The 26,300-nt window shown below is 39.5% G+C and overlaps 1 long non-coding RNA gene across 5 annotated transcripts in view; it reads right to left on the reverse strand.

Annotated features, from left to right (window-relative positions):
- The window catches only part of LOC103782931 (uncharacterized), a 105,903-nt gene that overhangs the window by 67,959 nt on the left and 11,644 nt on the right, over positions 1–26,300 (reverse strand). For all 5 annotated transcript variants that reach the window (XR_008624916.1, XR_004670790.3, XR_004670789.3 and 2 more), the window contains exon 3: positions 25,273–25,389. This is a non-coding gene — a long non-coding RNA (uncharacterized LOC103782931). The remainder of the gene's footprint in view (positions 1–25,272; positions 25,390–26,300) is intronic.

Below are 26,300 nucleotides of genomic sequence, written 5' to 3' on the forward strand. Positions count from 1 at the left end.
TATTCAATAAATTCCACCAACCAAAATTAACATCTATCTCTCCAGGTGCAATGGCTCATGCCTGTAGTCCCAGCAACTCAGGAGGATCACTTGACCCAGGAGTTGGAGGCTGCAGTGAGCTATGATCATACCACTGCACTCTAGCTTGGGCAACAAAGTGAGATCCTATCTCTTAAAAAAAACAAAATAAAAGGTAACATCTCCCTTGAGCATTTATACAACATAGCAAATACTTGTATCATTTTATCTCTTTGTCACCATTTTTTTGTGTATATTTTATCTCCCCTATTTGATCAAATATTCCGTAAAGACAAGGAATGTCTTATTTCTCTTCTTAGCTCTCGTAACCTTGGTATATTTTCCAGCACATTGGAGGTGAAGTATAAATATTTATTAAAAGAGTAATTCAACTGTACTCTATAAAGTGATCTGGTTTTTATTTGCAGATTATTACAACTTTTTGAAAATGATTAGTTCTTCCTCAGATTCAAGTAAATCTTTTCTTAACTTTGAATGAGAAAACCTTTTTCGTCCTCTCTCAAAATTTACTAAATGCCTTCTGTGTAGCAAGTACTGTTAGAAGTACTAATAATTGAAAAATGGAATCAACTCTCTCTGCCCTTAAAGAGTTGAATATTAACTTGTTGACGTAGTTATTTAATTTTCAGATGTATTTTTCTATATAGTTAATTCCACATGTTCTTCATATGCTGAAAAAATAAACATCTTTAAAATTGGCTTCCTTTCTATTCCATGTTGCCTTTAGTTCCACACCCATGATGCAAGTGGAAACTGTTCATGTGTATTCGATTACATGAAAATGGCTTGTATATTTTCTTCTATTAATTACAGTGATTTTAAAATTCATAAACTATTTCCTTCTCCACCCCATTTGCCATATGCACACCATATTAGTTACACATCTTTGGCTTAACACAGCTAGAACACAGAAATATTTACTATATGTAAATAAAAGGCTTTAACCACATACATTTTCTGGGTTTTACATATAAAACTTATTATTTCTCAACTATATTTCTCAATTGCCTATACAAACAATGTAAATAACTCATTTTAAGTAAAGAATGACAAAGTTAAGTCTTTAGTCAAAAAAAAAAAAAGTCATTCTGTTACAGCCTGTTTCACTCTTGAAGGCTTAAACCATGTTTTCTCTGACTATTGTAATGGGTTTGCCACAATTTTATCAGTCCTATGTAATTGCAGGTTCTAGATGAAATAAAGAACCCCACCCACTCTGGACACCTTTAGCCAAATGAGCCTCACTTTGCCCACCCCAATGTGTGCTCAAAGCTAGGAACTCCAAGCTGGTCTCCCTTTTCTCTCCTTTCTTTTATCAGGAAACCCCTTTGTCATTTGTGATGAACACTACAAATTCAAACATCTGGCTATGGACATTATTGGCATCCCTGGAGCTCACTCAATTGCAAAGCATTCCACATAGAAATACGTACCTGTAGAGCCTCAAGAAGCCTTGGAGATCAAGAAGTACTGGACCTTCATTTTGCAGATGAAGAAAAAGCTCTATCAAAGTGAACACTGAATTGAATTTGGTTGACTTGCTGAAGTGAACATACAAGTTGGTAAAGGAGTCTGCCTGAATGATTACATAGCCTGTTTTAGGAGAAGGACCTACTGACCTCTAAATGCTAGCTATATAGTCATCCCTTGGTATCCTGAGGGACTTGTTCCAAGACTCTTCCTTGAATGCCAAAGTCCACAGATGCTCACATCCCTTATAAAAATGGTGTAGTATTTGTATATAACCTGTGCAAGTGGGGTCTTGGTCAAAACATATCTTGGGGTCTTGGTCCCACCCCACTGCAAGTGTTCTCATGGAGGTTCACACCCAAGCAGACCTGCTTTTCCAGACAGTGTGCAAAGATTCATATTCTTTCTTTCCCACCATCAGAACACCTGTATTTCCTAGTCTTCCCAGCCAAATTGGTTAAACCAATCCATCCTTCACTGTACATCATGGATTTAATCCTTGTAGGATAGTTTGCTTGTTAAAAGGGGCATTTTTATTAGCCCTGAAAAATGATTAATGATAGCACCAGGACAGGATTGGAGTGGGGCTTAGTGGCAGCTTTAAAACTTCTGTAAAATGAATTTCAGCTGGTGGATGCTTCAGAATTTTTATGTAAGAAAGCTCAGCTGACTCATCCTGTTTAGAAGGGGGTATTGTGGGGCTTTTGGTGAAGCTGCATTTGCCTAGCAAACCCATTGCTTTTTCATAGATTTTCTACGAAATTACTTGGAGTGGCTTTGGGGACAATGAGAGAAATCAAGACAAGTTGTCCCTTGACACATCAACAGATTATGCTGCTTCTCAAAATGGATAGTATTTGGTCTAAAGAGTATTTGGTCTAAGGAGCTGATCCAAAATCTTTTTTCACTTTTTCACAAATTCCTGCCTTCCCAGTCCTGGTCACATTTGTCTTAATTTTTTCATGAAGTAAAAAACAATCAACATAAACCATGAGTATTGCCCTAAAAACACTCTATACACTTCTAAAAGCAGTTTTAGCAGAAGTAGAAAACAGAGCCAGTTTATGCAGAGCTGGCTTAACCTTTTTCCATTTTAAGAATGATGTGAAAAACAGAATTTAACATTAAACATACACGTGTTTTGCACACTTTGGAAGGAGGGAGTGTGAAAAGCACTGCTGAATGTATCAGACTGATAGCAGTCCGAGATTCTGCCTGATTCCATCCTGACATACAGCTTATAGCGTCAGGTAGTAGGAGAAGAGATTTTGGGGAAGTGGCTCAATCCACATTTTAGCATAGGTAGTCATCCACCTCAAAATAGCCAAACGGTCAGTCACTGTCACTGTCACCAGGCCTCAGACAACTGGAGGAAGTTGTAAATTTCTTGAAGCCCATGCTGAATCTCATTCGTATTGTTTTTTCCCTCCACCTCTCATTGAGATCCAAGCACAAAATAGGTGCTTAATAAATGTTTCCTAAATGGAACAATAAAAAACAGTTCTCAACTTAGTTTATTATCGACTCTTCCAAAAACATATCATAGCAGGCAAGCTATTTCTCTAATCCATATTGTCTCAATTGGCCCAATTATTATAAAACATTATCTTTCCATTTATATATATATATGTTCTTTTTGTCCTTTATTAAATATATAATTTTCTTAATTTCCCACAATTATTTTTCACTAACACAAAAAGGAATAAAAAATGAAAGAATAAAAGAAGTGAAAATTATGATAACCAAAGAAGGAAAATGCTTACATATGCATTTTAGAAAAAATATGCCACTTATAGTTTCATATTTAAGCTTTTTCATGACATAAGTTTCTGAAGACTTATGTACATTTTTCCATATTTTATTAAAACATATAATATATGCTAGATTTCCATGGTTAATAAACCAGCAACTTAAAATAGTTATTAAGCCCTCTCTGTAGCTCCATTGCCCAGAGACACTATGGATAATCTTGTAAAAACAGCTTGTTCACCATAGCTTGTAAGCATGATCTGATAATATTGCACCTGCCTGGCCTTGGGTCCAGATTTCAAGTTTGCACTCAAAGCTTCCTGGCAGAAGAAAAAAGCTAACACATGTCTGGCTTTACTACAACATGCTCTCCCCACTTTGGGCTGCCACTCTGACTTCTGTTTCTCCCTTAATTCTTAAGTCCTTTTCAAAGCCTTTTTTACTCCATCTCTCTCTCTCTCTCTTTTTTCTTGAGACGCAGTCACCAGGCTGGAGTGCAGTGGCATGATCTCGGCTCGCTGCAACCTCTACCTCCTGGGTTCAGGTGATTCTCCTGCCTCAGCCTCCTGAGTATCTGGGATTACAGATGCACGCCATTATGCCCAGCTAATTTTTCTATTTTTAATAGAGACGGGATTTCACCATGTTGGCCAGGATGGTCTTGATCTCTTGACCTCGTGATCCACCCGCCTTGGCCTCCCAAAGTGTTGGGGTTACAGGCGTGAGCCACCATGCCCGGCCTTTCACCCCATCTCTTAATGCTTCATTTCTGTAGGTCTAGATTGGGTATATTCTTCCCATGGTCTAGCTGTTGGCATAGAGAATCATAGCAGTTGAGGATTCTCACTCCTCTACCTAAGTAAGTTAGCAAGTATCTTGATGATCTTCATCCCCTTTGTGGCCACGGTAATACCCTGACCATCATCCTTCCATACACCTAGAAAAACTAGCTTTCTCCAAAATTCACTAACCTTTCTATGATTGCAAAGCTTAAGAGTTAGAAGCATTAAGTCTGGAGTTAGACTGTCAGGTTCCAATCCTAACTCTGCCTCTTACCTGCTGTATGACCTTGGACAAATTAGCCTTCTAAGCCTTTGTTCCTCACTTGTATCATGGAGATGATGATAAAAAAATAATATTGATGTTAAAGGTTGTTATGAGGATTAAATGAGACAATATATATAAAGCACCTGGACAGTAGTGTACAAAATAAGTTCTTAATAAAGCTATGACTGTTACCATTACCTTTTCACCTCACATTTTTTAGGGTATGTATTGAGAGTTACAGATTCACAAGATTCACAAATGCAAGAAACTTGAAAATCAACTGGTCCAGGGTTAAAAATACTCAAATGCCTACAGGGCCAAGACAGGCAATATGATTGATATTGAGAGGTGACAGTGTGCTGGCAGCCCTCACAGCCCTCACTCGCTCTCGGCGCCTCCTCTGCCTGGGTGCCCACTCTGGCGGCACTTGAGGAGCCCTTCAGCCTGCCACTGCACTGTGGAAGCCCCTTCCTGGGCTGGCCGAGGCCAGAGCCAGCTCTCTCAGCTTGCGGGGAGGTGTGGAGGGAGAGGTGCGGGCAGGACCCGGGGCTGCGCACGGTGCTTGTTGGCCAGTGCGAGTTCTGGGTGGGCGTGGGCTCGGCGGGCCCCGCTGGCCCCAGGCAGTGAGGGGCTTAGCACCTGGGCCAGCAGCTGCTGTGCTCGATTTCTCACCGGGCCTTAGCTGCCTCTCTGTAGGGCAGGGCTTGGGACTTGCAGCCCGCCATGCCTGAGCCTCCTCCCCTACTGCCGTGGGCTCCTGAGCAGCCCAAGTCTCCCTGACGAGCACCACCCCCTGCTCCACGGTGCCCAGTCCCATCGACCACACAAGGGCTGAGGAGTGTGGGCGCACAGCACGGGACTGGCAGGCAGCTCCATCTGCGGCCCTGGTGTGAGATCCACTGGGTGAAGCCAGCTGGGCTCCTGAGTCTGGTGGGGACTTGGAGAACCTTTATGTCTAGCTAAGGGATTGTAAATACACCAATCAGCACTCTGTGTCTAGCTCAAGGTTTGTAAATGCACCAATCAGCGCTCTGTGTCTAGCTGATCTGGTGGGGACTTGGAGAATCTTTATGTCTAGCTAACGGATTGTGAATACACCAACTGGCACTCTGTATCTAGCTCAAGGTTTGTAAATGCACCAATCAGCACTCTGTGTCTAGCTCAAGGTTTGTAAATACACCAATCGACACTCTGTATCTAGCTAATCTAGTGGGGACGTGAAGAACTTTTGTGTCTAGCTCAGGGATTGTAAACACACCAATCAGCACCCTGTCAAAATGGACCAATCAGCTCTCTGTAAAACAGACCAATCGGCTCTCTGTAAAATGGACCAATCAGCAGTATATGGGTGGGGCCAGATAAGAGAATAAAAGGAGGCTGCCCCAGCCAGCAGTGGCAACCTGCTCGGGTCCCCTTCCACACTGTGGAAGCTTTGTTCTTTCGCTCTTTGCAATAAATCTTGCTGCTGCTGACTCTTTGGGTCCACACTGCCTTTATGAGCTGTAACACTCACCGCGAAGGTCTGCAGCTTCATTCCTGAAGCCAGCGAGACCACGAACCCACCGGGAGGAACGAACAACTCCAGACGTGCCGCCTTAAGAGCTGTAACACTCACCGTGAAGGTCTGCAGCTTCACTCCTGGGCTTGCGAGACCATGAACCCACCAGAAGGAAGAAACTCCGAACACATCCGAACATCAGAAGGAACAAACTCCAGACACGCTGCCTTTAAGAACTGTGACACTCACCGCGAGGGTCCGCGGCTTTATTCTTGAAGTCAGTGAGACCAAGAACCCACCAATTCTGGACACAATATGATTGAAACAAACTCGCAAGTTGAAGGACAGTAGGGAGAACTGTGGTCACCTGGCTAGACAGCACTCTAGCTGCTACTCAAGGTGAAGCACATTGCTGTCATATGAGATCAGGAGCCTGGTATTACCAGACTTTCCAGTTTTTCAAGAGAAGCTAGAAATCCAGATTTGTATGTTATTCCAGTGTATAAATGTCGACAGTCAATTCAAACTCCTATAAAATGCTTTATTGGTTTAAAAAAATGAAGCACGGCAGCTTTTACTTTACAGTCTCTAATCTAATTGCATCTCATTTGAAAAGTGCGAAAATAGAATTACCAAAAAAGTGCTATATGCCCAAGGGTGCACACAACTACTTAATGGCAAAACTGATAAAACTCACATCTCCCAAGTCTGACTCCAGGGACCTCTTATGTCCTTCCCTATGGTGCTTTTTCGCCTTTTACATCTGTTTCTAATCTGCAACTAAATGCTGTTATTTTTGTACTCTCCACTCCATTCTCATGGTCATCGCACTCACTGGGTTGCAGTTGTATCATAAACTTCTCACTGGAATTTCTGTCAATCCGATTCACCTTGGTTTGTTTGCTAAGATCAGACTAACCTTCTTGACATTAACCCTCACACCCCTGCCCTAAATTCTTAAAGAATTCCTTATCACTACTGCATCAGTGCCAAGTACCCTGGACTGTCATTCAATCATGTGGCCTCAAGTTGGTTTCCTTTTGCTTTCCTCAGGCCTCTGCGGCTGGCCAGTATCCTGGCTGCTCCTTGAACAAGCTGGGTCACATTAACTCAGCATTTCCTAAAGTAAGATAAAAACAATAGGGGCCTATAATAAAACAAGAACAAAGAAACATACGTTGGTTGTGTTCCATGCCAATGCATTCTTCTTAAAGTATATAAAAGATAAAGAGAAAAACTTTAAGAAAAACACATAGAGAAAAGACAGATGACCTGCAAAATAATGATAATTAGACTCATTATTCACAACAGAAGCTAAATAACAATGCAGTCATATTTCGAATGTTTATGGAAAATCTAGAATTTTATACAAAAGCTGAAGTATTTCTTCCAAGCCTAGAAGAAAATACTTTTTTTTTTTTTTTTTTTTTTTGAGACGGAGTCTCGCTCATTGCCCATGCTGGAGTGCAGTGGCTTGATCTCGCCTCACTGCAACTTCCGCCTCGGAGTTTCAAGTCATTCTCCTGCCTCAGCCTCCTAAGTAGCTGGGACTACAGGCACGCACCACCACGCCCAGCTAATTTTTCTATTTTTAGTAGAGATGGGGTTTCACCACGTTGGCCAGGCTGGTCAAGAACTCCTGACTTCAAGTGATCTGCCCGTCTTGGCCTCCCAAAGTGCTGGGATTACAGGCATGAGCCACTGCATCCGGCCAAAAAAATACTTTTTAGCCTCACAAAAGTTCAGTGTGCCACTCACAGATCTTCCCTAAAACAATTTTTAAATTATTTCTATTACAGCAGGACAAATTACCACAAATTTAACATCTTAAAACAACACGTATTTATTATCTCACAGTTTCTTTTGGTCAGGAGTTCAGATGTATCTTAGCTGGGGTTTCTGCTTCAGGGTTTCTCACAGGCTATAATCAAGGCGATGGGCAAGGTGCATATCATCCAAAGGCTCAGCCGGAAAGTGAGGTCACACAGGTGTTGGCAGGATTTGGTTTTTCTATGTTTTGAACCGAGAATCTTAGTTCCTTGTTGGCTGCCAGCCATAAGCTACCCTCAGTCCCTTATCACATGGACTTCTCCATAGGATCACTCACAACATAGCAGTATCCTTCATAAAAGCCAGCAAGAGAGTCTACTAGCTAACCAGAAGTTACTGTCTCTTGCAATCTAGTCATGAAAATGACAATCCATAACCTTTGGTATGTTCTATTGGTTAGAACCAGACCAGCCCACACTCAACACAGGGGAATTAGGTAAGGGCATAAGGACTGGAGGTCAGCTTAAAGTCAGTCCACCAAACCAGAGCAAGAGAAAAACCCAGAAAAAAAGACACAGATTATAAGAAAAATGGTTTTTATGTAATCTGTTTGATATTTGGTGCCATAGGTGGTTATACTTCTTTTTATAAGTCTCTCTGCACCTCCTAAGCTACTTTTTACTTATTTTTGCCATTATTATGTGAAAAATCACATTATTAGTGCACTCCAACTTGGATGAGCAAAGCATTAAGGACTTAGGTGTTGTGACGGGTGCTCCTTTCACAGTTCTCACATACTTAGATGGTACTTCAGTGTGTTTAAATGAGAAAGAAAGGGAATTTATGGCTCAGGGTTACAAAAAGGTACTGAATTGAAATAAGCTTGATGCTCTTAAGGAAAAGTGCACAAGGCATATGCACGAGAATCAGCACAGGCAACGGCTTCTTCCATGGGAGCGGGGTGGGGAAGAAGGAATGGAAGATTTACTTCCTGTCTGGTCCCACTGAAACTGCAGGAAGGGAGGCAGTTTTTCCACTGGTGTTTGGCTGGAGTAGGGCAGGTATTGCCAAAAGGCTTTTCTGCTGTTAGGTCATTCTTTTCCCAATCCTCCAGCAATGGGAATAGGCTTTCTTGGAGCTTTTTGTCTTAGGCCTACTGGCAGCTCCAGTTTGCAGACAACAACTTCTCAAGACGATGTGAAAGGCAATAAAGAAACCTAAGCAACTCACCATCGTGTCATCCTTCAATTTTCAAGGTCCCTAAACCATCTGCCTTGTTCTTTCTACATTTTTGAATCTTCCTATGCCTGTTTGTTGTATTATCTCTAAGGTTTTTCGGTTCTAGGATGGAGAACCTGGAAAGAATGGGGCTACCCCATGTTGGCTGGAACATGATCCATATTTTTAAATAAGTGTAACATACTAATTTTAAAAGAACACATTTGAGGTAATTAAAGGAATTTGAGTGTCAACTAAGGATAAGATGATAGAGGAATTATTTTTAATTTGATTTAATTTGGTTTGGTGTGATAATGGTATTGTGATTATATAATGCCTTTAAATACAGATTTTTAAAAATCATTTTTCTTTATTCTTTGGAGATGTTTCCTGAAGTATTTTAGGTGAAATTATTTGACATCAGGAATTTCCTATAAACTATATCTGCAAAAATGTTTCTAAAAATTAGAACAGGAGAGAGAAAGGGGAAAAAAGAAAACAGAGGCCAAGCGCAGCGGCTCATGCCTGTAATCCCAGCACTTTGGCAGGCTGTGGTGGTAGGATCATGTAAGCCCAAAAGTTTGAGACAAGCCTGGGCAGGATGGAGCAACCCTGCCTCTACAAAAATAAAAACTTAAAAATTAGCTGAGAATGGTGGTGCATGCCTGTAGTCCCAGCTACTTGGGAGGCTGAAGTGGGAGAATCCCTTGAGCCCAGGAGTTCCAGGCAGCAGTGAGGTATGAGGGCACCAGTGCACTCCAGCCTAGGTCAAAGCAAGACTCTGTCTCAAAAATAAAAAGGAAAAAAGAATGAAAAAAGGGAGAAGACAGATACAACAAGCAAGAAGCAAGCGTGTCGAGACGCTGGTAACTGTTGAATCTGGCTGATGGCTAAATGGGAGTCATTACACTATTTTTTCTACTTTTGGGTATGGCTAAAAATTGTTATAACAAAAAGTTTTGTTAATTTAAAAATCACTCTAGTAATATTATGAAGAAAAGATTGGAAAGGGCAATCTAAGAATTGGGGATACCAGTCAGAGGCAACTTTAGTAAACCCACAAGACGTAATGGTCGTTTTGACTAGGATGATGGCAGCTGAGAGGGAAAGAAGACAAAAGAGTGAGCAAAAGATCTGGGAATTCATGACAATGGTTTGGGAAAAATATTTGAAGGAGGATTAAGTATCAAGTATGACTGACAGGTATCTGGTTTGTGTTACCTGTGACAGGAAAGGTGGGAGAAGGTACAATTTTGGTGCAGATAGGTGAGTAGGGGGGAATTTGGCTTTGAATATGAGAAACAACCAAGTGGAGTGATTTAGGCAGCATGCAATATAAAATCTTAAGCTTAGGAACAAGGTCTAGATTGGAAGTGGTACAGCATTGGAAGTTGTTACATAAATGTTATATGAAACCATAAGAATGGGTAGGAGAGTTTAACATAAAGAGAAAAAAAGGGCTTAGGACAGAGCCCTTGAGAATCTGCAAATCAGAAAAAGGTAATTTTTCTTAAAAGTGGCCAAGCCACAGGAGAGCCTAGCATCCAGTTCTTAGTTTCTAAATGCCATTTGTTCATTAGTTAATTAATTAGATGTGATTAGTTAATAAGTAGGGTGTGCCCTTAATCCAATCTGACATACTCTTATAAGAAGAGAAAGGCCCAGGCGCGGTGGCTCACACCTGTTATCCTAGCACTTTGAAAGGTCAAGGCAGGCCGATCACTTGAGGTCAGGAGTTCGAGACCAGCCTGGCCAACATGGCGAAACCCTGTCTCTATTAAAAATACAAAACTCAGCTGGGCATGGTAGCACCCACCTGTAATCCCAGCTACTCAGGAGGCTGAGGCAGGAGAATCACTCTAACCCTAGCAGGCGGAGGTTGCAGTGAGCCGAGATCATGCCACTGCACTCCAAACTGGGCGACAGAGCAAGACTCTGTCTCAAAAAAGAGAAAGAGAATATCCACTCATAGGAGAAATCCTGCATAGGCTCTCAGAGCTGGAACAAGACAGTGAACAGGCATACGAGCCACCAGACACAGAGTGCGATGCCTGGTTGGAGTGGCAGGGAAAATGTTCATTGGCAACATTTAGACAAGTTGATTAAGTGAATATATTAAGGACTATAAGAGCCAAGTTTCTCACTCGCAGAAAGGGGAATTAAAACAAAGGAAAAAAGACAACTAGAATTAACTCTGTGATGAACAGAAACTGGAGCTATTGACAATAAACTTATGCATTTCAATAAATATAGATATAGAAATAAACATTTGTGTGTGTGTGTGTGTGTGTGTACATACACATACATCTATTCCTTAGCTTAGTTTTCTGAGAGACAGCAGGAGTATCTAGTGCCGAGATCTTGTTTCTAAATATTATTCTCTACTAAAAGGAAGCAGAAATTTCTTGGAAAAAATGGCAGATTCCAGGGCTGGAGGAAGGAAAGTACAAAATGATCAATTTTTGTGCTGAAAAAGTAATAGAACGTGTCAAAATCACACAGACATCAACTTGCAGGGGTTCTCATTGGCCAAACTGGGGGAACTTTGAACATTAAAATAAATAATGATATTAAGAAATTATAGCTTATGGAATAAAATAGAAAATATGAACCCTAAGAGATATAAGTAAATGAATAAATTGAAAGTTTAATGAAGAGCAAGATATTTACATAGTCTTAAAGAACTCCCAACAAAATACTTCTAAAATTATACAGTGAAAAAGAGTAACTTTACAGTAAAGAAACCTGGCAGACACCACCTTGATCAAGTAATAAAAGTGAAAATATCAGTAATGGGGGAAGTTAAAATCATGTGCACCTGACAGGATGTATTGAGAACACAGCATCACTTCTGTGATATTCCTGCCGATGATGTGTCACCTAAATATAATCATGAGAAAACTTCAGACACATCCATACTGAAGATTGTTCTTCAAAATAACTGGCTGGTATCTTAGGAAGTATCAAGGTCATGAAACTGGGGAAAAAAACTGAAAAATTTTTCTAGAGTGGAAGAACCCTGAGAGAAGTAACAATTAAATGCAACACATGATCCTGAAATTGATCCTTTGGTAAAAAAGAACATTATTGGGTCAACTGAAATAAAGTCTGAGGTTTAGGTGAGAGTAACATATTAATGTTGGAAAACACATATTAAAATATCCAGGGAACACAGGGCATTATATTGGTAACTTTCTCTTAAATGGTCCAGAAAAAAAAGTTCTTTGCACTTGCAACTTAAAGTCTGTTGATTGTTTTAATTTTTTAAAAAATTTTTTGCATTTGAGGAACACTTCAAAACACAGTATAGGGCAAAATGCCAGGCTCTAGAAGATACAATACCTATATACAAGGCATTTACAACTGAGCAAAGGATTGAGACATGAACACTTGTATACCTGGTAAATCAAATTGAGCCAAGGATCAAATTTGACTGAAAAATTTTAACAGAGTTCTTGCTATACCACATTTCACAACATGTATTAAGGAAGGTTAATATTCCTTAAATAAATTGCCCTGACTTGATCCAACTGATTTGCAATACTGAATATATGTATTCTTTATACTTCAATCCAATCCTCTGGTAACTGACTAGGGTGAAACTGAAGTCATGGCCCAACAAAGTGAATTTATAAGTGAAGAAAATGGAGCTCCAGAGAACAAAAATAAAGAACTCTTTGTTTTACACTCACTATACCTAGTGCCAAAGTAGCATTTATTTTCCAAAGTAGCAATCATCTCCCACAAAAAACTAATTTATAAAATAGAAGAGGAACCTGGAGTAAATTTGTTACAATGCTTTTCAAGACTCCTCATAAAACAACAGAAGAAAATGATCACTAGAGGGCACAGCTGTGTTGCTCTGAGACATGTATACATAAGGAAATTTCTTCAACTTTATATCTAAATGAATTTATACCATCATTTCACTTTTGAAATACAGTAGATAAGTGAGTTCATTTCCAACAAGGTGGGTGCAAGGCCTTGCCTGATACAGGTGATTTAGTGGCAGGGAAAAAACGCTGTCAGAAAATTAAGACATTCTCTCATTTCCGGATTGCAATGTCATTTATTTTTTTTTCTGGTTCTCAGGTCGTATCTATCATTTTGTAGCATTTAAAATAGGACAATGTGTCTCCCCATGTTTAAGTTGAATTTCATTATGAAGAAGCCTTTTTGCATTGTATATTATGTTAGCCAGCACTGCAGACACCATTCCCTTGCTGGCTGCTTTCCATTTATTTAAACCTTTGGCTTTTTACTGAGAATTAAATTTGAAATTTTCTTCTTTTAAATAACATCATCAGTAACTCAGAGTGATCACTTCTATGCCACTCTTACTGTTGGATAGTGAAGTTGTGAAATCTTAGTGCCTAATATTCTGTAGAATTTTTTCTTTTCAGTTAGGTCTCCTCTTCAATCAAGCAATGACGAACAAGAATTTTCTAGGATATTTAGCAGCCTGTGGTATGTGATGTGTGGAAAGTGGGCTGAAAGCCGTTCTGCTGTCAATGCTACGTACCCCATGTCCACCCACCTGACACCTCTCTACTCACACTTGCCTACTCTCCCACATACAACTTTCCCTGGTCTTTCTCAAAAATAACTCACCCAAAAACACTGGTTAAGCATCTGAGCAATGCAAGGTGGAATAGAAAATGGTAAAAATTTATGCACACATAAGAGCCTTATAATCTAGTTAGAAAGGCAAAGTGTAAAACTACAAAAATGTTACTAACACATGGCTGTTTAATGAACAACTAAAATTATGTGTTTAGGGGATGCAGTGGCTCATCCCTGTAATCCCAGCACTTTGGGAGGCCGAGGTGGGAGAATGGTAAACCCAGGAGTTGGAGACCAGCCTGGGCCACATGGCAAAAACATATCTCTACAAAAAAAAATACAAAAATTAGCCGGGTGTACTAGTGTGAACCCGTGATCCCAGCTATCCGGAAGGCTGAGACCAGCGGATTCATTGAGCCAGGGAGGACGAGTCTGCCGTGAGCCGTGATAGTACCACTGCAATACAGCATAGGAGACAGAGTGAAACCCTGTCTTTAAAAAAAGTTTTAACAGTCTATAGTCTACATTTCCAGAACAGTATCAATATTCTGACTCACTGTCACTTCATGTGTTAAAAAAAAATTTAGCATAGTATTTAACTTCAGTATCTTTGGGGGCTCTGAATAACTGGATTAGAATACAAGTTTTGTCAACTGTTACATAAATTCAGATTTCTCATCTGTAAAATGGGAAAAGTAGTGCCTATCACTTAGAGTTAATAAGAAGATTTTATTTTCTACGATAACATACAGCAAGTAGTTAGCAATAATGGACAACTACATCATTGTTATATGTCAAAGTATATGTTCAAAAACTTTTATTGGAAAATTGTATTATTGTGGCTACATTTCAGGTACCATGCAAAACTCTAGATAAAGATGAATCACACAGCCATTGCCTTCAATGAGCTTACCATCTAATATTAATACTAACATTAGTATTATAAATGTGGAATAGTATATTTATGTCACAAATGTATATAAACATAAAAATACATATCCAGGAGGCTATTCCCAGATTTGTTTTTTACCACTGGGTGCATGAGCAACAAATTAAGACCATTGACAGGTATATTAACAACTGATTATTGCACTGTGTTAAAAGATTCTGCTGTCATGGTGTCAATTAAGTGTTATGGGAGCCCAGAGATGCATGATACATCTGGACACTCTAAAGTGTAGCTCAGGATTCATCATTCAGGAAAATACAAGAACAAAATTTCAAGCAGATGTAACAAGCATGGGCTTTGGGTAAGACAAAGCTGTGCTGAAATACTGACTCTAACACTTTCTAGCTGTGTGACCTCAGTGTGTGTGTGTGTGTGTGTAAACACTACTACCCACCCCAGGGCTGCCTGAGGATCTTTTTTTAAAAAAATTAAGATAATATTCATTAGTTCAGTGCAATTCTCTTGCTGTAGGTCTCTTTTCCCCTTCTTGTCTAAGGAGGATGCTCCTAACTAGATGTCTCTGTACACACTAGGCCGGCAAAGCACAGAAGGGTAACTGGAGTTCTAAATTCTTTCGTTATCACTGCTCCAAAGTTGTTTGTGGTTAATGCCTGGATTTCAGCCCCTCATAACCATTCACTTTACATGGGTTTCTGAAACCTGCTGCTTACCTACATGGACGTCTGATCTTCTGTCTAGCTCTGAACTATTACTATCTATTGTAAACATTTCTTGGTTTTTGTACTCCCATGTCTCCCTAATCCTGCTTCTCCCTGCTACTGGTAGCAGCACTCTCATTTCCTTCGGCAACCCATCTATTTTTCATTCAGTCTGTGTGGCTCTGGGACTCCAGCCAATCACAAAAATGTGTCTTCCCGGCTAGAGAAATTGGGTCCAGGATGGAGTACAATGCAAGTCAAAGAGAACCAGGCCCAAGACTTTTATTGGAACTTAGCAGGGCACACTTTCTCTTTCTTCTAGTTTTGGAGCTGAAGTTGCCAGAGGCCACCATTAAGAAAGCACCTGACTGAGAGTGAAGCCAGTAGAGTAAAGTATAACCAAAAGACAGTAATTTAAAAATAGCTTCCTGAGGACTTTTTTAAGGGCCTGGATCCACCAATACCTGAAGCCAGTAGATGTCCTAGATTTTTCAGCATATAAGCCAATAATTATTTTTCCATTAAGCTGGTTTTGGGCTTCTATCACCTGCAACTGAAAGAGTCCTAATACCTCTGAAGCGTGTTGGTCAATGCAGTCTTCTAACTTACTTCATTCAATATTGGCTGCCTCTGCCTCTCTAAACCAAAGTTCCAGCTTTACTGCCATCATCACTGACAACTGAATTTATTACAAAGTACAGAACAAACCCACCTGCTTTCTCAGATCTGTTACATCTATACTAATCGTGTCAATCTACACTGTGCTTACGGATTACTTCTACACTCTGAAGCTTACGGTAAAACCAAAATAAGTTCAATCCATCAATTCCCTACTATTTTTGAAGGGCACAGCCTTTAACTACCGCCTCATACAATCTTAATGCTACTACCACTAATAATAATAACAGTAAGAATAATAGCTGAAATTTATCCAACATCTGCTGAGTAACAGGCACTACACCATTAGTGGGTTGTGTTTTGTGGGCTGCAATTATTATTTTTTTTAATGGAGTAGGATGGAATAGAATTAAGTAAATTATAATGAAATGGAATGAAAAGAAAATATCAGATTGCATCCAATAGGCCAGGCATGGTGGCTCACGCCTGCAATCTCAGCACTTTGGAAGGCTGAGGCAGGTGGATTGCTTGAGCTCAGGAGTTCTAGGCCAGCTTGGGCAACATGACAAAACCCAGTCTCTACAAAAAATGCAAAAATTTCCCAGGCATGGTGGCACATGTCTTTAGTCCCAGCTATTCGGGAGGCTGAGGTGGGAGAATGACTTGAGCCTGGGAGGCCAAGGTTGCAGTAAGCCAAGATCATACCACTGCACTCCAGTCTGGGCAACGGAGCCACACGACTCTGTCTCAAAAAAAAAAAAAGGCAAGAATAAGTATTGGTTTGCAAATTTTTCTCTTCGTTTATATTGTGTGTCTATGTGTGCATATATGTGATGATTTATAATAGGAACCATATGCCACTTACGGATAAGGAAATTAAGTTTGGAGAAAACAAGTCATATGGGGAACGTGATAATACCTACCATATAGAATTGTAAGGATTAAATCAGATAATATAATTGTCTGATAGATAACTGAGCATAATGAAAGTTAATATTAAACCATTTCAGAAGTTTTTTCATGTAACAATATATTAACAAATTTCTATTTCTTTATATAGTCTTTTACAACAGCATTTTAAACGCCTGCAATGTATTCCTTTGTATTTGCAGTTATTTCTTTGCTTGCCCGATCTTATACTATGAGACATTTAGGTTCTTTTCATCTTTTAACTACTTACAATAAAAACTAACAGTGGCTGGGCACCGTGGCTCACGCCTGTAATCCCAGCACTTTGGGAGGCCAAGGCAGATGGATCATGAGGTGAGGAGATCAAGACTATCCTGGCTAAAATGGTGAAACCCCATCTTTACTAAAAATACAAAAACTTAGCCAGGCGTGGTGGCGGGTGCCTGTAGTCCCAGCTACTCGGGAGGCTGAGGCAGGAGAATGGCGTGAACCACGGAGGCAGAGCTTGCAGTGAGCTGAGATCGCACCACTGCATTCCAGCCTGGGTGACAGAGTGAGACTCCATCTAAAAAAAGAAACAAACAAACAAAAAACAACAAAAAAACTAACAGCTTATGGCAACATCTTCTGTATAAATATTTTCATAGGATAAATTCTGAGAAGGGGAATAGCTAAGTCCAAGGGCATACATGTTGTAAACTCAAGTTTAAACCAATTTGTGCTTTACCCCAGCAATTGCTCTATTGCTCTAAGCTCTATTGCTCTAAGTCTCAAAACTCTGTCAAGAGTTTTGAAAGAACTTAAGAATCCATTTGTAGGGCAAGATACTGCTGTCATGGTAAGACCAACAAACAACAAAGCTGGCTTTGTGCAAACCTCATTAAACCATCCCCATGCCTGATCTTCAACTCCCTCAACCTCATCCCGTCTCCACGCTTGACTCACTCAGCTTTGTGTCTCTCTTAGAGCACTCCTAGTTTCCTCACGTAAATAACTATTGCTGCCATCATTGGATATACTCTCTGGAACCCGACAACGTCTATCTCCTGAATGCATAGGAATTGAGCAGAATCTTATTCTATTTCCCAAACACAATCATACTGAGTGCAATGATACTGACTGCTTGATTGCTTTAGCAGACCATACCTCTTCTTTTAGCAGCCTCCCTGTCCTTTGCCAGTCCTTTCTTTTAAGGAACACCCCCCACCCTCCAGTTCCATGTAATACTAGTGAGTGCCCTTCATCATAGTAACTCATCCTCTCCCCTAATGAGTAAAAACAAGATCCAATCTGAACCTATAATAGCAGCATATTCTTCTGGACAGAGAAATTGGTATAAGGGACAGACATGGTACACAGGAAGGGCCAATCAGAGTCTCTCTCTGAGCTCAATATACAAATTTTGAGTGAAGAAACTCCTCTCCATTTGGCTACTAAATTATGATTATGATGTATCGTACTGCTTGGACCTATCTTCCCCAGATGTCTAGAGAAAGTTGTCTGCTCCAGAAGTAGTCCAATACACCCAGAGGACAGAGATGCGCAGATCAATAAATCTGATGACATCATTGGCCCTGCATTCAGCAGTGCTTGAAGTCAGCACCAACAGACTTCTGAGTCAAAAAAAATCAAAAAGTTGTTGGCCAAGGACAGTTTGATTGGTTTTCTGCTTCTAGTGATTAGAAGAGTCCTGATTGACACAGTTATAAAATGAGCAAAATTAACAATATATATCTTGAGTTCAGAGCAGGGAGGCATACAGTATGGAAATATTATATGGTAAATAGGGCAGGAATGGAGTTGAGTTGTAAAATAATATAAATAATAGTAGTTGTAAGAGAATGATGAATGCAAAATAACTCTAAGAAAGATACTCATTTTTAAAGGCAACATAATGAATTTAAATAAAAGAGACAGAGTGTGGAGACTCAGCTATGGTCTCAATCTACCTCTAGACAGCTACAGGTCCTTGGCCAATTCACATCACCTCTTAAGGACTTCATTTCCTCATCTAAAAATAAGTACACTGAATAGTTTAATTCTAGAATCTCTTATACCTCTAAAATCTAAGTTAACAGCCCAATAAAGTTATTGTGCTGTAACCTGTGTTTCTAGGAAATGCTATTTTCTGATTGACTTAGGCCTGGTTTACTGTCTGTTGAAGTGAGCAAGGGTGATATTACACTGCATGTGGAGGTGTAATGAAGCATATTACATTTGCTTTATTTTACTATTGATTTTTTTCTACTCATACTTAACAAGTCCAGGATTCAAATTTGCCAATTAAAAATATCATCTTTTTAAATCTTTTAGTCCTTAATAAAGACAAAAGAATAATTTTCCATTTTTTATAGTTTTATGTGCATATGGACTCTGCAGAGGAATTTCTGAAAAGTAGCTCTTGACCAAGCAGTTATTTCTTAGCCACAATTTACAACATTTTTGCCATATGGAGTCCAGGGTCAGTACTGGGTAAGCTCAATTGTTACCATATTGAGTGCATGTGCACAGCGGGTGGGCAAGCTCATAAGCAGGGCCTTAGACAATGATTGCAGACTAACAAGTCTACAGAGGCCAAAGGGTACCTATGCATGCAAAATGGTCCAAAGAAGTCTGTAGAAACCTGGAAAATGCATGCCTTGTCTGAAGTAGGCAGCTGCTACTCAGCTCCAGTTTATTCTTGCCATGAGGGAGTGTGTGCTCAGCACTGCCAGAGAGTGTCTGATTCAAGGGAAGCCAGAAATCTATATTTTTTAATGCAAAATCTCCTGATTTTTAAAAGATTGGCAACTTATTCAAAGTTTTAAAAGTATTATGTGGACCAACAATGTGTGGTCCTAACAAAACCCATCTGTGATCTACCAGATTGTGACCTCCGCTCTAATAATTGTTCTAGAAGGGGTCAAACATCCAGAAGGAATGGTGGTAAGTCAAGGTCATTCATGAGCTAGATTAATTTTATGAAATGCTCAATGACTTCATCATCCATTAAAGTGGGTATTTTGGGACAAACACAGATGCCTTCTAAAATCACTGTGTGGTATTGTAATTGTGTCCTCACTAATCCCTCCTCTAATGTGTAATAACCATGTGGCTTGGATGGAACTGATTCCAATCCCACCCCACAATAAGAAATGCATTTTATTTCATTACTTGGTGGTGCATTTCTTAATGTAGTTTGCATTTGAAAATACTCAAGAAAAAGAGAGCTATAGAATCTATCATGCACATACCATTTCTGAGAAAATCTCAAGTGAATATTACAGTTGACTCAGTAATATAAAAAATATGGAACTGAAATGTTACTAAGCAAACTATAGTGATTATATCAGTCAAGGTTCTAGTTTGCAGAAATTAAGTTAATTTAACTTAAGGTAAATTTGAACAGAAAAATAATCTATTGGGAGTATATTAGGTACTATATTATTTATCTATTGCTGTACAACAAATTCCTGGTGATTTAAAACATCATTTATTGTCTCACAGTTTACATGGAGGCACAGCCTGCCTCCATATAAGACAGGTCCTCTGTCTTTGGATCTCCTGTACAGCTGCCATCAAGATGTCAGCTGCGGCTGCAATCATCTTAAAGTTCTTTTAGGTATGAATCTATTTCCAAGCTCATTCAGGTGGTTGCTGGCAGGATTCAGTTCACTGGGGGCCACTGGACCTCGGGCCTCAATTTCTCATGAGCCATTGACCAGTAGTAGCCTCCCATAGTCCTTTGCTACATGACTCATAGGGTGGAAACCACTGCAGCAGTCACTGAACACTGGACATCTCCTCCGGCGCTGCCAACTCAGCCAGTTCTGAACTCTAGATATCCTCTACAACATTATTTAGAATTAATGTCTAATTAGCTATTGACATAATCACAAATATTGTAAAAATTATGAAAGTAGTTTTTTAAAGAGATGTAAAATTAAAATAATTTTTTATAATCACAAATAATAATAACCTGAAACTATTAGAAGAATGAACTTTTTTTATCCTACAAGGGGAGAATTAATAAATGATGGTATATACATAATTTTTAATCTTTTATTATGAAAAATTTCAAGCATAAACAAAAAAAGAAAATATTGTTATTAACCCTCACATATCCCCATCCAACACTAGTGATTATCAACTTTTTTTTTTTTTTGGTCAATCTTCTGTCATCTCTTCCATACACTTTTTTCTGGCTAACATATTTTAAAGCATATTCCAACCAATATAAGTGATACGATATTGATGCTAATAAATAAGTGGCATTCAAAATTATTTTTTAAAAATTTAAGGCCATAATTAAATTTCTGTTTGTTAAATGTCTACTATATGCCAGACATCTAGGCAAACGTACAATGATAAGAATTTAATATAATTTTTCAAGCTAAATCAGTGAGTGTTTATGTGTTAAATAACAGTTTTAAAATATACCTAATCAAATTTGTGAGAAATTCTGTGGATAGATTGAAAAAAATCAGACATTAATCTATGTCTCTCAGTCTTCTACAGAACAAGCTAACAAATATAATATACATTATATAATTTAAAAGCTTAGCATGTATATATATTGAGCTTTTTACACAGACAATGCATATTCTTTTCAAAATTCATGATGCATTTTATAAAAGGGTTTCTTAATATATTCCAAATAGTACAACTAATAAAGGCACGTTCTTTGACAACAATCTAATAAAAGTAAATATTTGTATGGCAACAAAACACAAATAATAAATAAAAGTCCACTTATTAACTAGAAATAAAATGTACACTATTGAGTCACAGAAATTCAAAGCATCAATAGCAGACTAATTAGAAAGTACCAGTGACCTATAAGTATGACAACACAACATTTAAATTTATGAGAAGTACTTACACCTTACTCCGAATAAAATGCATACTTTTAAATACTTTTATTATTCAATAAGCATTAATAAAAATAAGGCCGGGCACAGTGGCTCACACCTGTAATTCCAGCACTTTGAGAGGCCAAGGCAGGCGGATCACCTGAGGTCGGCAGTTCGAGACCAGCCTGACCAACATGGAGAAACCCTGTCTCTACGAAAAATACAAAATTAGCCAGGCGTGGTGGCGCATGCCTGTAATCCCAGCTACTCAGGAGGCTGGGGCATCAGATTTGCTTGAACCCAGGAGGCAGAGGTTGCAGTGAGCTGAGATCGTGCCATTGCACTCCAACCTAGGCAACAAGAGTGAAACTCCGTCTCAAAAAAAAAAAAAAAAAAAAAGAATAAAAACGTGTCAATTATCTATTTATTGCCTCTCAGCTCCAAATTTACCCTTCGTGATTGCTCTGTAAAATGAATCTTGGTCGGTCTTTCAAATGTTTTTTGCTTGCTGGCTGGCACTGAAGCTTTATCAGTAAAGAGTGTTGGAGAGACATTGTAATAGAAAAAGGATCTTGCTTCCTGGTTCTGGTGTGCTTATGAGGCAGGCTCCTAAGAGTGTGAGTGGGTGGCTTTTTCCAGCACCAGGCTCCTGAAGCACTCATAGCTTCTTGAGGGCTCAACTTTTGCAGTGCATGGCAGCCACATAACCTAGAGGTTAGCAGCCTGCCAGGTGCAGTGCTTGCAGCTTCTCCAAAGCCAAGCTCTTACACTGCAGTGGACAGCAGCACTCGGGGGCCAGAAATTCTCCCACTCCACCCCCCAACATCCCCTTTGCGTGCTTTTGTAGCAGAGTGAGACACCTTCCTGTGAACAATTTTTCCTAGCATACTAAAGGGCAGATTTTTGGCAAGTTTCAGAGAACAGATTTCCAGCAAGTTCCACTGATGCAGCATCACAGAGACTTCTTTACCATCCAGTGAGCCAAGAGGGCATTCTCTCCAACAAGGTCAGATTCCAGTCCCAGGGATGGGTTGGGGCAGAGAGTGGGAGCTTCTTTCTTGGGTGCTCCATCTCAACCCGAGAGTAGTGGCTGTTCCTTCTGTGTGCTATTCCTGTGTTTAATGTTCTCTTTACTTCTTACCAGCCAATCCCTAATTACTTTAGTGCCTTAATGTGGTTAATAATTCTTTATACTAAACCTTCCCTGTTCAAATTATGTGGCTTATCTCCCTCTTCTAATTGGATCCAGACTGATACAAACTATTCAATTCAAGAAATTAGAAAAAGAATAAAACAAAAGAAAGAAAAACAGAGGACATTACTAGTGATAAAAAAAACTTAGAAAAAAGAGTCAGCAGAATTGATAAATACATATAAGAAACCTTAAAAAAATTGCCAAATTTAAATAAGCAAGCTCGTATGGCAATATTAATCAAATAAATAAAAGTGGCCGGGTGCGGTGGCTCAGGCCTGTAATCTCAGCACTTTGGGAGGCTGAAGCGGTTGGATCACTTGAGGTTAGGTGTTCAAGACAAACCTGGTCAACATGGCAAAACTCCATCTCTACTAAAAATACGCCTGTAATCCCAGCTACTCAGGTGGCCGAGGCAGGAGAATCACTTGAACCCGGGAGGCGGAGGTTGCAGTGAGCCGAGACTGCACCACTGCACTCCAGCCTGGGTGATAGAGTGATACTCCATCTCAAAATAATAATAATAATAATAATAGTAATAAGAGTGCACAAATGCAGAATATTAAAAGTAAGACAGAAAATAAAACAAATCTTAGAAACAGAGGTGATTAAGGCAGTTAAGAGAAGAATTCATTACATCTAAGAAAATATAAAAACAAAAACTGATTCAAGAAAAGCTAAAAAATCCGAATACAGAAATAACCCTGAGAGAAATATTAAAGAGCCATCCCACAAAAAAAAGCCTGGTTCAGGCAGTTTCACTGTGAAGTTTTCCAGTTTTCAAAAAGCAAGTGAGTCAGTCTTAGGCTCTTTAAACTGTTTCAGATGGTAGGGAATGAAGAAAAGAGTATCCTCATTGTAACACTTCTGTAGGTCTCATAGTAAAGTACAGACAGTAATATCTGATGAGGCACTAAGATTAAGAGTAAACATGAATAAAGCAACTGGTTCAGTGATGTATACACTAAGAGAAAAGGAGGGAAAGAAACACTATTGTTGAGGTGCCTATTACTAGTGCCAAAATATCTACTGTAAGACATGCCCTCTGGGCAAAAGTGCTCCCAAAGAAAGTTTGGTTACTTTTTTTTTTTTTGAGACGGAGCCTCGCTCTGTCACCAGGCCGGAGTGCAGTGGTGTGATCTTGGCCCACTGCAACCTCTGCCTCCTGGGTTCAAGTGATTCTCCTAGTTTGGTTACTTTTTAAAAAATAATCACAGAGTGAAATAGGCCTCTCTACAATATCTATAATAGGGGACAGTAATAAGAGTTAAAGAAAAACTATGAGAAGATGATATGGCCAATCCACAAAGAAAGGGAGGGATGGGCTAAAACACTCACTCTGAGTTAAGTACTATTTCTGGTGTGGTTCAAGAAGATACTTACTGAAATATTTGCTGTAAATCTGTATAGCAATGAGTGCATTAACATAGTCAAAAGACAACAAGCTAGAAAAACATTTGCAAGACATATAGCCAGCAAAAGCCTATTTTCCTAGATACTCAAGGTGTTCACATTGAATAAGGAAAGGATCAACTGCCCAACATAAAAATGCACAAAGGGTATGAACAAGGGGTATGAACAATTGATGCATGAAAAAATATATGTAAGTAGTATATATACACATACACACATCAAAGTTTTGGCTTGGAAAATTTCCTTTTGCTTATCAGAATTCTACTTATATCCTCAAGAAAGCATTCTAGAGAGCTCCTTTAGCATCCCTAATTTGATGCTCAATGTTAATATCCCCTCTATTCATAGGGAAATACTAAAGGTTTCTTTAAACAAATAACATCTGCATGTGAAAAAGTTAATATTACCCAAAGTGAAACCAAAATTTTCTAAAAGTGAGATCTAAAAGTCATCTACTTCAACATCACCTGGCTGCTTTATAAAATGAAGATTCATGGGCTCTGCTGCAGCCCACAGAATAAAAATCATCTCAAGACCACAAGACCAGTGTGGTCTAAGCAGGAGTCGACCTTGAGTGCTTTGAAAATGCTTCTCGGCCGGGCGCGGTGGCTCACGCCTGTAATCCCAGCACTTTGGGAGGCCGAGGCGGGCGGATCACGAGGTCAGGAGATCGAGACCATCCTGGCTAACATAGTGAAACCCTGTCTCTACTAAAAATACAAAAAAATTAGCCAGGCATGGTGGCGGGCGCCTGTAGTCCCAGCTACTCGGGAGGCTGAGGCGGGAGAATGGGGTGAACCCGGGAGGCGGAGATTGCAGTGAGCCAAGATGGCACCACTGCACCCCAGCCTGGGCGACGGAGCGAGACTCTGTCTCAAAAAAAAGTAAAAATTAAAAAAATAAAAAATAAAAATAAATAAAATGCTTCTCAGGCAATTCATATGTTCATTTGACTGTGAGAATTCAGCCCCTGTGAATAAATAATAAATGTCTGCCTTTGTTGTGTATACATTTTATAAGGTGTTTTTCATAAGCATTTTAAAATTTCATGCCCACACCCAGTCTGGGTGGTTGTCTGGGCTAGGAATATTACCTCCACTTTCAAGATAAAGAAATTACAGTCAGAGAGATTTAGGGACTTATTCAAAGATTCATCTAGAAAATGGTAGAGCTCAGATTTCATTATATTTTCATAACTACAAGTTCTGTCTTTATCCATATGTAGAGCTCATACAAACCCCCTAAAACTCACATGTCTTCACATTTGCAGAACCAACTCATGGTGGTTCTTCAGAACAAAGTGACAACAACAGGTAGAAACAGCAGTAGTAAAGGATTGCAAGTACCTTGGGCACTCATGGCTCCATGAGGCAGAAGTTGATTTCACAGATGTGGAAACTGATGGCCAGATGGTTGAATGGTTACACAGCTGTCCCTTCAAGAAGGAAAGGTCAGGAACATATCTATAATAGGGGACAGTGATAGGAGTTAAAGAAAAACTATGAGAAGATGAGATGGCCAACCCACAAAGAAATGGAGGCATGGGCTAAAACACTCACCCTGAGTTGAGTGCAAGTTCTGGTGTGGTTCAAGAATAACTGAGCCAAAGACACTCAGCAGGAGAAGCAGCAAGACCAACATCAGTGACAATGACCCCAGGCCAGAGACAAGAAGCCAAGCATGTCACCCAGAGTCTCTGCTCCATGGATTCTGTAGTTGGAGGACTCACATGTTTCTGCAGCCCTTTTCTTCCCAGATGCTTTAGAATCCCCACTGCAGCAGAATTTACTCTTGATCCACAGCCAGGCCTAAGAATCCCAGCATAAAGACCTCAGGAGAGATTCTGGTAGCCCCAGCTATAGACTTGCTCTTTGCTCCTTATGCTAGGGACTGTATGCCAGTGTCTGAATGTTCCCCTGGCCCCACAGTCCACCTTGCATCTACAGACCCCTTTAGTGACCTCTATATGTACCTCTTCCCTTAGAACCCTATAAAACCTTGTCCCTAGATGGAGCTGGCTTTCCAGATAGAAACTATCTCAGCACTGGGATATTTCTGAATTGCTAAAAGAGTCTGTCCACTGAAAGAACTTGCCGATCCCCTAGGGAAGCCATTACAGAACCTTATGACAACTATATGTTAATGAGTTTATCCATGTTTTTGCCTGAAGATGCTGTTTGTTCATTTTAATTGCTTTGTAGAATTCCACAGTGGAGCTATACTATACTTTTAAATCCCTTCTTCTGATGGTAGATAATTGAGTAGTTGCCAATTTTGGCATGTAATAAATATTGCTTTTATGTTAATGAATTTTTATTTCATATACATAAAATTGTTGTATAGTCAGGTTTAGAAGATAACGCCAAAGAGTTAT

Source organism: Pan paniscus, chromosome 2 (assembly GCF_029289425.2).
Source record: "Pan paniscus chromosome 2, NHGRI_mPanPan1-v2.0_pri, whole genome shotgun sequence".
NCBI classification, from domain to species: domain Eukaryota; kingdom Metazoa; phylum Chordata; class Mammalia; order Primates; family Hominidae; genus Pan; species Pan paniscus.